At 48.2% G+C, this 13,994-nt stretch overlaps 1 long non-coding RNA gene across 1 annotated transcript in view; it reads left to right on the top strand.

The window, feature by feature from the left end:
• The first annotated feature begins 607 nt into the window (after window positions 1-607).
• The window catches only part of LOC146858957 (uncharacterized), a 248,087-nt gene continuing 234,700 nt past the window's right edge, over window positions 608-13,994 (top strand). The window contains exon 1 of the long non-coding RNA XR_014980048.1: window positions 608-779. This is a non-coding gene — a long non-coding RNA (uncharacterized LOC146858957). The remainder of the gene's footprint in view (window positions 780-13,994) is intronic.

Below are 13,994 nucleotides of genomic sequence, written 5' to 3'. Positions count from 1 at the left end.
TAAAGCTTATGGGTGCACCCAAACGTTCTAGGGCCTCCCTGCCACTGAATGGCCACTCTCGGACAAAAGGAAGCAGTTATTGCATCATCAGATATGAGGAATGGATTTATGAATATAAATTCAGGTTTTACTAATACAGAACCTATATTTGCACTCATAAGTCAAGTCGTGTACATATGTAAAATGGCTTTGTGAATAGGGCCCTAAAAACCCTCATAAATACAGATATTTCAATGCGTAGTACAATATGAACAGCTAGCATATTTCATATAATATCATCTATAAAAAAGAAAGACCCTACGTTTAAATGTTTTGTAAACAGGGTGAATTGGGTAAAGGTTTTCTCAGTACGCTGTGACCATGACCTGCTATTTTCCACTGTCTTTGTTCCCCAAAGTCGCCCTCGGTGATGCGGTGAAAGCTGTCAGCACAGAGCTCCGTGCTTCCAGGGAGTGCTGCAAAGGTGCGGCTAACAGGGATTTCTGGCAGCCGGCCAACTATTGACCCGTCAGCTCCTGGCTCGGATGCAGAGTGTATTTTTACCTCGTGTCTTAATGTCAGACAGGGGAGTGCAGTAGTGCAGATACTTCCTGTCCGATGACGGACTGCTGCGGAGGGCAGGCCCAGCCCTGGGGAGAGAGTGCAGGAGACATTTCCTGGGCATGCAGCGGACAAACTGAGTGCGTGATTTACTGGCTGAGTTACCCTCCTTTCTCCTTGATGAGGACGGTGCGGTTCCCCAGGTCCCGCGGGGATGATGCAATGCCATTCTGAATGAGGTAAACCCGGGAGGGTCGGCAGAGTGTTAGTCATTGGCTGGACTGCATGAGGTGATTGGCTCCCTTCCTATGAGAAGCCGAATGCCATCTGAATGTTGTTTGATGGTCAGCCGCCTTTTGGCCTTCTTGCCTGTATGCATCAGACTTCCGGTGCTCCACTTGTCAGCCATAATGACGTCAGGCACCCTCCCCCTACTCCCCATTACCCCCACCTCCACCCCAGGGGCTGGTGACTCATTCCCCTGGAGGCACTACTATCTGTTGAGTAGAAAGCCCTATGAGTGTAATCGTTTGGCATAAGGCCTTAGCATAGGAGTCAATTCACCAAAATACCATGGGTGGCAGAAGTGACATCACACACCATTTGACCTTTACTTTGAGTCACACACACACACATGCCTAAACATACACACTCTCCGATAAACACGCTCACCTACAAGTATGCATACAACATACATTCGAAAGCATTTTTTCCTTACCTTTACTGTCAGCTAATTATACGCCATTTATTATCACACTAATAGTTAATAATGTTATATACTATTTGTGTAATAACAATTTGACAGAAAACCATGAAAATGGAGCTCCAAACAACGCCCATTAGGGTGAAGCTGCTCCTGAGTTCCAGGCACTGATTTTGCCACCTCTGAGGCCAGGGGTCACAAAGGCAATGCCAGGGGTAGCAAGGGGCAAGCCAGGGGTGCAACCCTTAAACAACATCCATGGGCCTTAGTAAGCTCATGCTAGATCCTTTCTTTCTCCTTTTAGGTCTGGGGTTAGCAAGGATCAATTATATGTATAATCTACTAACTTATAAGGGCTTCCAGACAGTCCTCTTTATACATTGGTCTACTATTGTGTCATTCACAGTTTTCTTCCTCCCAATGCAGCATGCAGTATGGGGGAATGGGTCAGCCCACTTTAGCAATTGGCTAACTTCACTGTCAATGATAGCAGTCTTCCTTTTCACAAGGAGCACATTCACACACTAAGTAGTTCACTTAAGTGCTAAGGTTTACTCTACAAATGTGTGCTTTTTGAGATCAAAAAACGATTTTTCGTTTTTGGGAAAGATGTTTTTTAAGATGTGTCAAGGGCCCTGCAGCTCCCCCATTAATAATACATGTTCAAAACATTGCAAAATCCGTGACAAAACAAAACAAGCATTGTCAAAGCCAAAAGGCTGGCAGCCTACACCCAGCTGCTTTCTTAATATTAAGGTTTTGCAAAAACCATGACTAAAACAAAACAATCAATGACAACACCAAAATACTTGGGGGACACTTAGAAATGCATGGACTGTTTTTATTTGCTTTCTAAATAAATGTGTATTTGTACTCTTCTTTAAAGTTTTGTTTGGGATGCTTTGAAACAGCTTATTTTTCTGGTGAGTACATAGAATTACTTTATAATCACATTTTTCATTGGAGGTTAACTATTATGAAGTTAACATATCCTGCTAAGTTTCCTCCATCTTAGTCCACATATTCCATAACACTCTCATCATTAGCTAGCATGGGGCAAGCTTAGGGCTCACTCTGAGAGAGGCACTGTGGATGCAAGAATCAACAAGAAAAAAGATTTTAGAAGAATAAAGAAGGCAAGATACTGCCAGAACCCCTTTCAGAGGGCCACAGGGCAAGCAGGAGCTTCTGGGCCTAACCTTGGGGGTTAAGGCCTTTTACTCCTGATTTCCTGAGTTCCAACTTTCTATGGATTCTGAGCAACTATGCCAAGTACCCACTATCAGCACAAAGGTGCATACATTATTCACATACAACTACGCAGTTCCCTTGAGGTCAGGGCTCTAGTATTTCATGGGCAGCTCTCTGTGTCCCACTCCCTCCTAGCTCTAGGTATCAGGGTTATTCTCCATTCACTTTATACAACATCCAGCATAAGCACCACTAGTAGTCTGAGTCCCAAGAGCCCACTCCGACTCTATGGTAAAGTCGAACATGTTCTAGAGCCGGAAGAGTCCAGAGTTCCTGAGTGTGCCCCCTTTGCGGGCGCTGGACCCAGGCAGGCTGTAGTCAGTGAGACCCACTTTCCTCACACACGGTTGAGTTCCTGCAGCGATTGAAGGTTCCTCACTGCTCCTCCTGGCAGGGTAAGTCTTTCAGTCTGTCCCTCGTTGGAGAGAAGGTAATGCAAATTTCCTGATGCTAGACTCATGTCCCCGATATAGGTGTGTGGGGGATCTCATGATGGCTTCACTCATCCAGCAATGCTCCTGGTCAGGCCACACTTCCTGATAGTTCTGGTGACCTCCTCTGGCATTCAGGGTCACCATATCTCAGGTATACGCAGGCACCACCCTGATCGGCACAGCAGATGCCTACACGTGGCTCCTCCTGGCACACGGGGTCACGGGTTCTTCACCGCGCTAGAGCTATGGACCACTCCGGTTCGTCTCCTGGCATCTCCTTCTTCACTCCAGAGGCGTCCACGAACCTTCGCTGCTTCAGGGAGTTTGAGCCTCGCTCCGGAGAGGCTGTCTCCACGGGATTGGTCCTGTGAGGGTGATGTCGCAGGGCTGGGTGGAGCCTTCAGCGGATGCCTTCTCCTTAAAGGGATAGGGTTCAACAAAAGGCATATCGATGTCCCACATCGGGTCTCCCTCTGGCTCCCAGACACCGGGCTGTAAGGGAAGGAGTTGACGGATTTTAGGTGAGGCGGACAATCCCTCATTGATGGTTGCATCTCCCTCTTCGCTCCCCTCTCTGTCGCATGGGATGGTAAAATCGCGACACCTGGTGACACATAACCCTGACTGAGCATCTCATACTGACCACACAGTATGCACCTCTACATCTTAGTGGCTAACAGTCTGGGTTGATCTTCACCTAACGCAGCAGCAAGAATACATGTTTAGGCATCACTTAAAATGACAGCACTTATCATAGCTGATAACAATTATGATGCATTGCAATTAAAGCCCCTAAAAGGCATCACAGTTATAATCACAGGATTAAGCATATTTAGCCAGACACCCTAGCAGGAATATGTAGCATCATAACCCCATTGTGCTTATGACTTCACATTACACATGTGACTTTCAGTCCCTCAAAAGAAATAACCTTAGGTAAATGCACATCTCGGGGATGCCCTTCTCCAGACATCCTCAATTCAGCCCGTTACACCTTGGTGTAGTTCTTAACGCACCCCCAGCTAAAGAACAAAAGTTCCAGCCACAGGATGCTATTGATGCCCTGCTGAGCCCTTGAGTAGCTATTTCCTGCAAGCCCCCCTGAGACTTAGGGAGGGACTTCACATCTTCGTGCTAGGGGAGGCTGCGTGGCTCCTGCAGCAACCAATGCACCTTTTCACTTACTTGATGGAGACCCCGCCCTCCTGGGGTCACCACACGCAGAGCATAAGCTGCTTCTCCTCACAGGCTGATCCGGGCCTGCAAGGCCTTATGGAGTGCTTTCCCGAGCCCCGTGAATAATCGAGCAGCGGCTCCCCCACTCCTCGGGGTGAACCGCGCTGCCCTCTTTTGAGGCCTCATGCCGCTACTGCTGTTGTTGGGGGCCCGGTCCCACCCGGACCCCGTACTGCCAGGAGAGCGATGCATGGCTCGGAGAGTCCACCCCCGGCCGCTCCTTCCGCTTTTCTCCTCGGGGGTGGGTCCCACCTGGGCATCCCGCATTGTAGACTCGTTGGAGAGCCACTCGGGGAGCCCACCCCCGGCGACTCCCAATGGCTTCGCGCCAGAGCGAGCACCCTCGCGTGCTGCTGCGGGAGCCGGCTCTCCAATTCCGACACGGAGGCTGCCGTTGGTCCAGCGGGACCTCGGGGGAGTGTGATGGCACTCCCCCACCTTTCTCCTGCCATGGGGTAGTGCGGCGGCACTCCCCCCTCTTCTCCCTCCACGCCGGGGCCCGGAGTTGGGGTCCCGGGCCCCAATGTAATCTTTGCAGAGAGCACGACGGTGCTCCCCGACTTGGCTTTGGGGATTCGGGGCCCAGAGGTTAGATCCCGGACCCCAGAGACATCTTCATTTAGGGAGCGCGATGGCGCCCCCCAACCTCCATTGTCGCCGGGGGCCAGTGTGGGCTCCTGGCACCCCTTTTGGGCCTCTTCACGGGGAGTGCAACGGCGCTCCCTGACTTTGCTTCTTGTGGGGGCAGCCCCTGGGACCTGACCCACCCCGACAGCCCATTCAAGACCGGCGGCGGAGCCCCACTCGCTTCGTTGTCGGTCAAGCCAGAGGTCAAAGGTCGCCTACCTTCTGGGGGGGCATATCTCAGCCCCCAGGGGACCGATCTGCAATTTTTTTTTTTTTTTTTATCGCTCCTGATGGACAGCTCTAGCCATCTGGAGCACTTTTCGCCGCCCTACTTGCCTCCAAGAGGGTGAACTCATCTGGGAGCTGTCTTCACTGGCTCCCTGCGCCAGCCTTTCACCTGGCTCTCCTCCTTGGCCTCTCTTCTCCTTGCACAGAGACCCAGGACTCCCCTTTTGGCACAATCCAGGGTCCTGACACAGTCAGGGGGTTCCTCCTTCCAACTGCCTATGGCGCCAGGCTCCAGCACCAGTCTTCCTCAGCAGACCACACACCAGAGAGAGCTCCTCTTTCTGTCCAAGACCTTCTAAAAGAATTTGGAGGGGGCTGGCAGGAAAGCTTGGTTGCCCTATCATGCAGTGACACATTACCTCTCTGCCCCTCCTCCCTCCTTCCTGCGCAGGCCTCTGGGATAGTCCAAAATGGCGGCATCCAGGGGTCTCATTCCACATGGTCTCTGAAAAAGCCCCCTTCCCACCTCGCTGCCTTCATGGTCCAGAACAGCTTGGTGCCTGACAACAGGTGACAGCTACTGATGGATAACCTGCAGCTCCACCCCCTCTCTTCCCTGGAGAGGAGACCTTCGCCCTTAGGAATGCTTGCCGTGAAGGGCTGGGCCTCTGATGCTACAGCTTGGGGATGAAGGTCAATAATCCAGCCTGGCAGGGTCACATCCAGCCAGGCTCTGGTTATGAGCTGAGTCAGAGGAATATGACATTTCTTGATGACCCATAGGCAGTACAGTTATGGCTTTGGACTCAGCAGAATAATTATTTTACACCACTTACAGTGGACTTCGGTGCATGTCTGGAACTTGTCGGCCCTAGGGAAGTGAAACCACCCCATGTGGTACCCATCTTCATAGCAGAATAATGGAATGTTCCTACAGTGAAAACAGTAAAGCACACTGACTTTCCCTTACATGTGTCTTCCCGTAGTATGAAGCCTATTCCATGTCACCACCCAACTTTCCACAATTCCTGCCACACCATTCTATCTGTACCTGCTCCTGGCCTGCGCGCGACAGGAATCTGCCCCGCGCAGCCCCAACATGCGTGCACACGCATTTACACCCGTGCCTGCATGTAACCAGCCCGGTGCTCCTTATTCTGGCTGCAGTGCAGCGGCCTACTCTCACCAGGGGGACACCGGTAAAATCCACATGCAGTCTCTTTCATCATGAATTCACTGTGGATGAGTCCCAACTTGTGATCCACAGTAAAAGCTCATAAATTAGGTGTTCAAAAAGCGAAAAATCCAGGCGTCTCAGATTGTCAGAACCACCTTCTAACACTATATTAAAGCTATATTAAATTATCCGAACAGCTTTACTAACTTTTTCTTTGTGGTCAATCACTTTGGGGGGTGAAAGGGTAGAACTTGTGAAAATAATGTATACGTACATTTCATTGACGGTGCTTCTACTCATGACGCCTTCATGACTCTCTCCCCGTGACTCAGTCCCTTTTCTGCCACCTCTAACCACCTCTTAGCAGACCAGCTATTCCAGAACCTATTTGTTCAGCCAGACTAGAGCTTACAGAAGCACTACTGGGGGTCTGATTTCCTTGAGTATAATATTTGATTGAGTAGAGTTGTCCCCTTTTCCTGAAAATAAAATGCTTGTATTGCACTTTTTGACTTGTGGAAAAGCTTATGCTCAATAACGCAGGACTGGTTTGGGTTTTGATGATGTCAATGAAGAAGGGTAAAGGCCTGATCAGTGTATTATGAAAGGTTGTGACGAAGTCAGTAGACCTGACATATTTATTATGTAAAGCATATGTTAAAGCCAATATGTATTTACTGGTGGATTGTTATTATACTGTGTTAAAGGCTGTAGACGGTTAATTTGTTACATGGAATGTCGCAGATTACAGTCGTAGGTCAGGGGTTTGGTGTTGGTCAACCCCTTCGGACAAAGCCTGCAGGTAGAAGATTTGCATAGTGAAAATCCTTGTTAGGCACTCTTAGAAGGGGCTGTTGGTTCATATGTCGTAATTGTATGACTGTAGGCCTGAAGGAAAGTGTTAGTTCGTACACCAGGCTTTAGTTGGTTATAGTGACAAACTAGAGATAAGGGCGATAAGCATCATCGGGATATAATATTCCAGATGCCACAGTTCTGATCTGTTTATTATCCATAAAGTTAAAACACAACCTATAGGGATGATTTATTTATTATTACAGGTATATGTTGAAGCCTACAGGCCATAAAGGATGGATTGGTATTACACTCTGTTAAAGCCAATATAATCTCAGAGGTGACTTTACTAGAAAAGGGGTTTGGTATTAGTTACACCTCTAACAAACTTATGAGGTTACAACAAAGAGCTGACTAATTTACTATGAAAAGCTTATGTTAAAGCCAATAGTTCTTTATGGTGTGTTTACATATTTAGAATTTTTAAGACTACTTTTATCATGGTTTCTTTGTGGGAAAGTTTATGCTCAATGCAGTCTGCATGACTTGCATAAATTGATGAACAAATCATAAATACTTTGGGAATAGTTATGTCAGATGCCATCAATCTTATCTGTTTATAAAGTTAACAAAATGGCAGTAGGCCTCTCTAATTTTATTATCACAAGCATATGTTATAGCCAATAGGCCTGTGAGGGTGAACTGTTAGTATATTGTATTTATCCTTGTAGACAGGTATTCTGTGACATTGAATCTCACATATTATCTCATTTGGCAATGGTTTTGAAGTGGAGTGCCCTTTCTTAAACCCTGGTGGTAGAAGGTTTGTAATTTGATAACCTTTGCTTGACCCTCTTAGGAGTTCCAAACTGACATGTTTACTTGTCTACCAGGCTCTTGTAATAAAAGAAATCATTAAAAACAAAATAAAAATATTAAAAACCATAGATATGATATATAGATAGAGGGATTTTGGGTCAGTTTCCTTCTGCTATTCTAATGCCCAAGTGCCATTCCCACACTGCTTCTATCCATGACAGCGTGCAGCAGTCTGAAAGTGCCTGTGTACCTGTACACTGGCAGTTTAGACTGGACTGTTCCTAATGGAGCAAGTCCAAGCCTGATTTGCGTGAAGCTTGTTCCAGTCTGATGTGGCATGGTGTGAAAAAAACGATGGACTCGATTGTAGCTTAGAGTAATTGCCAGTGGCAGAGTTTAATCCACTCATCCCTTTTTGTTTTCCTCAGAATACAGCACGGAGTACTAGGTTGGCACTCTTAGCCATTGCTTCTGTTGTCTTTTGAATGATAGCACATCAGTTTGAAACTGAGCGTGTTTCTATGCCAGGGCTGGTGGTCTAGTTGTTTAGTTTTCCATTTAGACCGTTTCTAGCTCTTTGGTAATTTATTTCATTTCGAGTTTTTTTTTTTTTTTAAAGGTGTCCTGCAGTGTCCCAGACAACCCTACTAGGTCGCTCATTTGCCACTAATTTCATCTGCAGTGTACACATCCTGTGCAGCCAGGTATCTTAGTATGGTGTTGTCCATCATGTATCATTGTTTTACTGTGCCAAGGTGGCCAACAGGTTCCTTCTAAAGGTGGCAGCCATCATTCATTATCTGATTTTGTTAAATACATGAGTCTCACACATTCTTTTCTCTACCTTCCACCCTTTGTTCTCCATTTCACTGAACGTACTCTGTCACATTTTTCAGACTTTTTACACTTTTCATATGCACACTCATATCTGTTCATTCTCTAACGTCCTGCTCTCTCTATCCTTCTCACTTCCCTTAAGCTCACCACACACACTACTGTGCAACTATCACAGTATATTATCTCATGCACTCCTTTCTCACATCTTCATTTCACATATCTTCTAGCCTCATTTTCTTCTCATACCCTCCTTGAAAAGAACCACTTTTCTGTATCACACCCTCCTCTTACCATTCCATTTTCACTCATATGCACTCCCTCACCTCTCAATGAAGTGCTCCTCTCACAAACACGTGCATACATTCCATTCACTCTTTCAAATACTCTTTCCTTCCAATCCCCACTTTGACGATGGTTCGACGGGAGGAGCTCCACATGGGGAGCAAGAAGATTAAACCCCTGACCCTTCCCTGAAAGACATCATGACGGCGATTAGGGAACTGTGTGGGACCCTGGAACCGAAGCTAGACTCCGTCACTGAAGAGATAAATCTCCTGCGGGCAGACCTCTGGAAGATGTCGCACAAGGTGTCCACGGCGGAGGCAGGAATTGGGAGACTGCAGTCCAAAACTAAACATCTTTAGGACCAGGTCTCAATACTTACAAAGAACCAATTGGAAATATTCACCCGCCTCGAAGACCAGGAAGGGAGGGCCCATCGAAACAACATTCGAGTTGTAGGAGTGCCGGAATGAATGGAAGGACCTTCGATGGACCTCTTCTTGGAAGACCTAATCCTGAACCAGTTGAAGCCCAAACACCTCTCTTTCTCTTCTCAAGAACGTTTGCACTGGGCTTTAAGGGGCAGGCCTCATCCTGGGGCACCCCCTGCGCATGATTATCGCCCAAATACTGCATTTCAGAGACAGGGATGATATCCTTCAAGAGGCTCGTATGCATGGAGATCTCAGATACGAGAATGCTACCATCCGCTTCTTCCCGGATTTCTCGCTTCACGTCCAGCGCGAAAGGCGAAATTTCGATGCAGTCAAAAGGGCCCTACACGAACAAAACATGAAATACAAGATGCTCTATCCTGCTAAACTCAAAATCATCGATGAAGGGAAGGCATACTTCTTTGACTCGCTAGCGGAGGCAAGTGTCTGGCTGGAGGAGTGGCGAACCGTCGGACACAGAGGGGTCAAAAGTCAAACATCGCCTAAGAATGGACACGCCACGTCGTATCGGGAGATGGAGCAGGTGTCTGGCAGTCAAGAACAGCGTCAGCGTACAGATAAGTGACATAAGAGACGTTCCCCCAGATACCAGAACTAAATCTCTCCTTTCTAGAGAAATTGGGGAGGTGGTGGGGAGGCCTGTGGATGGCGCTACAAGTGAGAGGTCCTACTTGAGGTGGTGCGCCGAATGGACACCCGCAATGCAAGAACTCTGATGATCCAATACAAAGACCTAAAATGTGCTCTGATGGGCAAGGTCACTTTTGAGTTATTCTACATGGGCTTGACCGTATCCAGCAGAAGATCTCCTTTACTCCATGCTGGAAGCTGTCTCATGACCCCTCACTGATGTTTGTTAATTCACAGTTTGGGTGACAGGCACTCTGCGTGTTTGGGAGGTGGGAGATTTGTCACTCACCCAGCAGGGTTGCAGGGAGGGGGGAGTTGGGTATAATGTTTTGTGTTGTCATGGGGAATTATGTGTGCGCTCAAGACCACTATAACCAAAAAGTACAGCAGGTGGGCATGAGAATAATGCAAGAGAGGAGAGGATTCATAAGTGTATATTTCCTCACTCAATGCCATGGGAGATCTAGCTAGCTTGCAGGTGTGGACCCTGGAGCGTGAATAGTTTGGGGAACAAAATTAAATGTACACTTATCCTTCAACATATTAAGAGACATTCCCTGGACATAGTCTTGATTCAGGAGTCACATTTAAGGGGGAGTAAATGCAAGGCACTAGATCGCTTCGGGTATAAACTGGTTGCCCACTCCAGATATTCGATTGAGGCTCGTGGGGTGGGAATCCTGACCCGTAACATGCTACCTCTGGTCATAACGGGTACTTGGACAGATGATGCAGGCTGCTGCGTGGAGGCAGCGGGTAAATGGTGGGGCGCGCGATTATTCTGCACTAGATCTACATACCCTCAGGACTTTATGCTACTGCCTTCCTGAAGATAAGCCCGTTCATGGCAGAATTGCCCCTGGGCACACTTCTGATCTGGGAAGATACAAATGCAGTTATGATTCCAGAGCTAGACCGATCCGGCACTCGGATGGGCCGGACAGCGGAGCGTGACTTGTTGGGCTTCATCACGGCCATGGGCATGGTGGACCTATGGCGGGCACACAACCCACAGATGTGGCAATACACATATTAATCGGCACGCCATGACTCCTTCTCTAGAATAGACTACTTCTTCACATAAATGGCTGGGTGGGCGAATTTGCAAACCCAAAACATATGGCAAGGGGAATTTCAGATCATTCCCCTGTTAGCGTTGCCATTAAAGGCCCACCCCTAGACAGAGCAGCATTCCCGAGGATTGACCCATGGTACTTAGGAGATCCAACCCTGAGAGACAAAATCCGAGAGAGCTCGGAGCTCTACTTCAGGGAGAACGAGAGGACAGTGGATTTGCATATAAATCTATGGGAGTACAAGAAGGTGTTGAGGAGGCAGGCACAGGTGCTGATTGGGGCCAAAAAGAAAGAAGAGACCATACAAATTAAGCTACTAGAGCAAGAGGTCACCCAGATGGAAAGGGAGGCAGCAAGCAAGACCAATGCTGACTTACGTCATAGATTAGCATTGCAGCAGCGAGATCTGCGCGCCCTAGCAGAGAGAGAAGCGAGAGCCTACATCCTGGCAAAGCAGCACTGCCTATATGATGTGGGTGACAAGGCTTCGAGGCTCCTCGCGTGGCAAGAGAAACGCAACAGAGAACGATCATGGGTGACGGGGTGCGAGATATAATGGGGACCATGAAGACAACGAAAACAGAAATAGCAGAAGCCTTTGCCATACACTTTGAAGGGGTTTATGCACCAGAAAGCACTAGGTCCGAAAACGATTGCGCAGAACTACTAAGAGACTTCTCTTTCCCTACACTGTCTGAGGAAACATGTGAGGCACTGGATGCCAACCTTATGGAGGAAGAGTTGGGAGAGGCCCTGGGGTCCCTAAAGTCAGGAAAGGCAGCAGGCCCAAATGGACTTCCAGTCGAGATATACAAAGGTCAAGCCTCCATAATAATACCACCGCTACGGAACATCTTACTGGAGGCACGGGAAGGGGGGCAACTCTCACTGGACCAACGGGCGGCCATAACCGTGGTAATATATAAGGTAGGGAAATCTCCTGATCACTGCAATGTCTACCGTCCAATTTCCCTGATTAATGTAGAGGCGAAGGTATTGGCCAAGGCCTTGGCTAGCAGACTGGTGTCGGTCATTTCAGAAGTAATCCACTTAGATCAATCAGGTTTTATGCTTAACAGAAGCACCCGCCACAATCTACGGAGACTCTATGGTGTGCCCCATATGACAGGAGACCCAGCGGCCCAACAGACACATCAATGGCATTCGATAGTATAGAGTGGTCCTCCCTGTTTATAGTGCTTCATAAGATGGGGTTTGGCCCTAATTTCTGGAGCTGGGTCAGGCTGCTACACAAGACACTCCTAGCCCAAGTACACGTCAATGGGGCGTTGTCCAGACCCTTTCAGCTGCAGAGGGGCACTAGACAGGGCTGTTCCCGATGTGATTTACCCTCGCATTGGAGCCACTGGTGCACTGGATTAGGAAAGATCCGGTGATTTGGGGTATAGAGGCACCGGGGGGTGGGAAGAGCAAATTTTGCTCTATGCAGATGATATAGTCTTGTATCTGGCCAGACCGCACCATTCAATGGCAAGAATACTTGACATCTTTGAGCTGTTTGGGAGCTACTCTGGCTACACCATCAACTGGTCGAAGTCCGTGATTTTCCCGCTATCAGGCCCTCCACCCAGGGTCCTGAGAAAGTGTGCGCCCCCAGTGGTTAAGGAGGGTTACCTAGGTATCTACGTCACACGGAACTAAAAGAAGTTCCTCGGGGAAAACCTTGAGCCCCAGATAAACCAACTCAGTAACGACGTACGTCACTGGCGCACCCTGCCACTGTCTCTTATGGGCAGGGCAGCCCTTTTCAAAATAAAGGCTCTGAAGCGCCTCTTGTATGTTCTCCAAAACACCTCATACCCAGTTCCCCCAACAGTTTTTAAGTGAGTGGCCCAGGAAGTCAGATCACTGCTGTGGCAGGGTGGTTCTCCCAGAATAGCGCTTCATTAATTACAAAAAGGAGTGTACGATGGAGAACTGGCGGTTCCGGACCACAAACTGTATTACGGGGCATCGCAATATCTGGTCATACACGACTAGGTATACACAGATACCAACGAACCGACCTACAGAGTAGACAGAGCCGCCATGCCTGGACGCAACTGCGAACTGCTCTTGTACTCTTGGAGGGGGTGTCCAGAGTGGCCTGCGCACACGGGGGTAGTGGTAGAATGCTGGAGGGAGGCCAATAGATTTAACTAGTCGAACCCCATTATGGGTGGGAGATGCCCTGAAAGATGTGGCTGCCTTAACGGGCGTTAGAGGGTGGAAATTGATAGGCATGAGTACCTGGGCGATGTGTGGAGGGGTGAAGCTCACCTCGCCTTCGAAGACCTTCAACAGTAATATAATTTAAATCAGACACAGAGATACCACTACCGTAGATTAATGCATGCAAAACAGAGATATATCCAGCATGGTACCCCTGTCCCGACCACTCCCCATTAGAAGATAGGTTGCTACTCGATCCCAATCCTGAAAATGCGACATCTACGATATACCGCAAACTAATAAACAACGTGCCAGACCCCTTGGCGACCCTGCAGGGGGCATGGGCAGATGACCTTGGAAATTTAGACAACGAGGAATGGCAGGAGGCAGTACAGAGCCCAAGAGAGATCGCAATTCGCTCAAGATTTAGGCTAATACAACTTAAGATACTACATCATAGCTATTATACCCGTACGCACCCCTATAAAAGGGGAACGGCGCCAACAGCAGTGTGCGTTAGGGGTTGCCAGCAGGAAGGAACCTTCTTTTATATCCTATGGGAGTGTGCAAAAATGGCCCAGTTCTGGCAGAAAGTAACAGATGTCATGTCCGAGGTGACAGGAGTGACGGCTCCAATGGATGCCAGATGGCTTCTTCTAATGATTAGAGGTGACTCTGACTGGCCCAGACATGTGGGAATATGGTTGGCACTTGCAGCTGGAATTGCTAAAA

Source organism: Triturus cristatus, chromosome 3_2 (assembly GCF_964204655.1).
Source record: "Triturus cristatus chromosome 3_2, aTriCri1.1, whole genome shotgun sequence".
In the NCBI taxonomy this organism is placed as follows: domain Eukaryota; kingdom Metazoa; phylum Chordata; class Amphibia; order Caudata; family Salamandridae; genus Triturus; species Triturus cristatus.
Note: the sequence above shows the minus strand (reverse complement) of the source record. Positions and strands in the feature narration are given on the sequence as shown.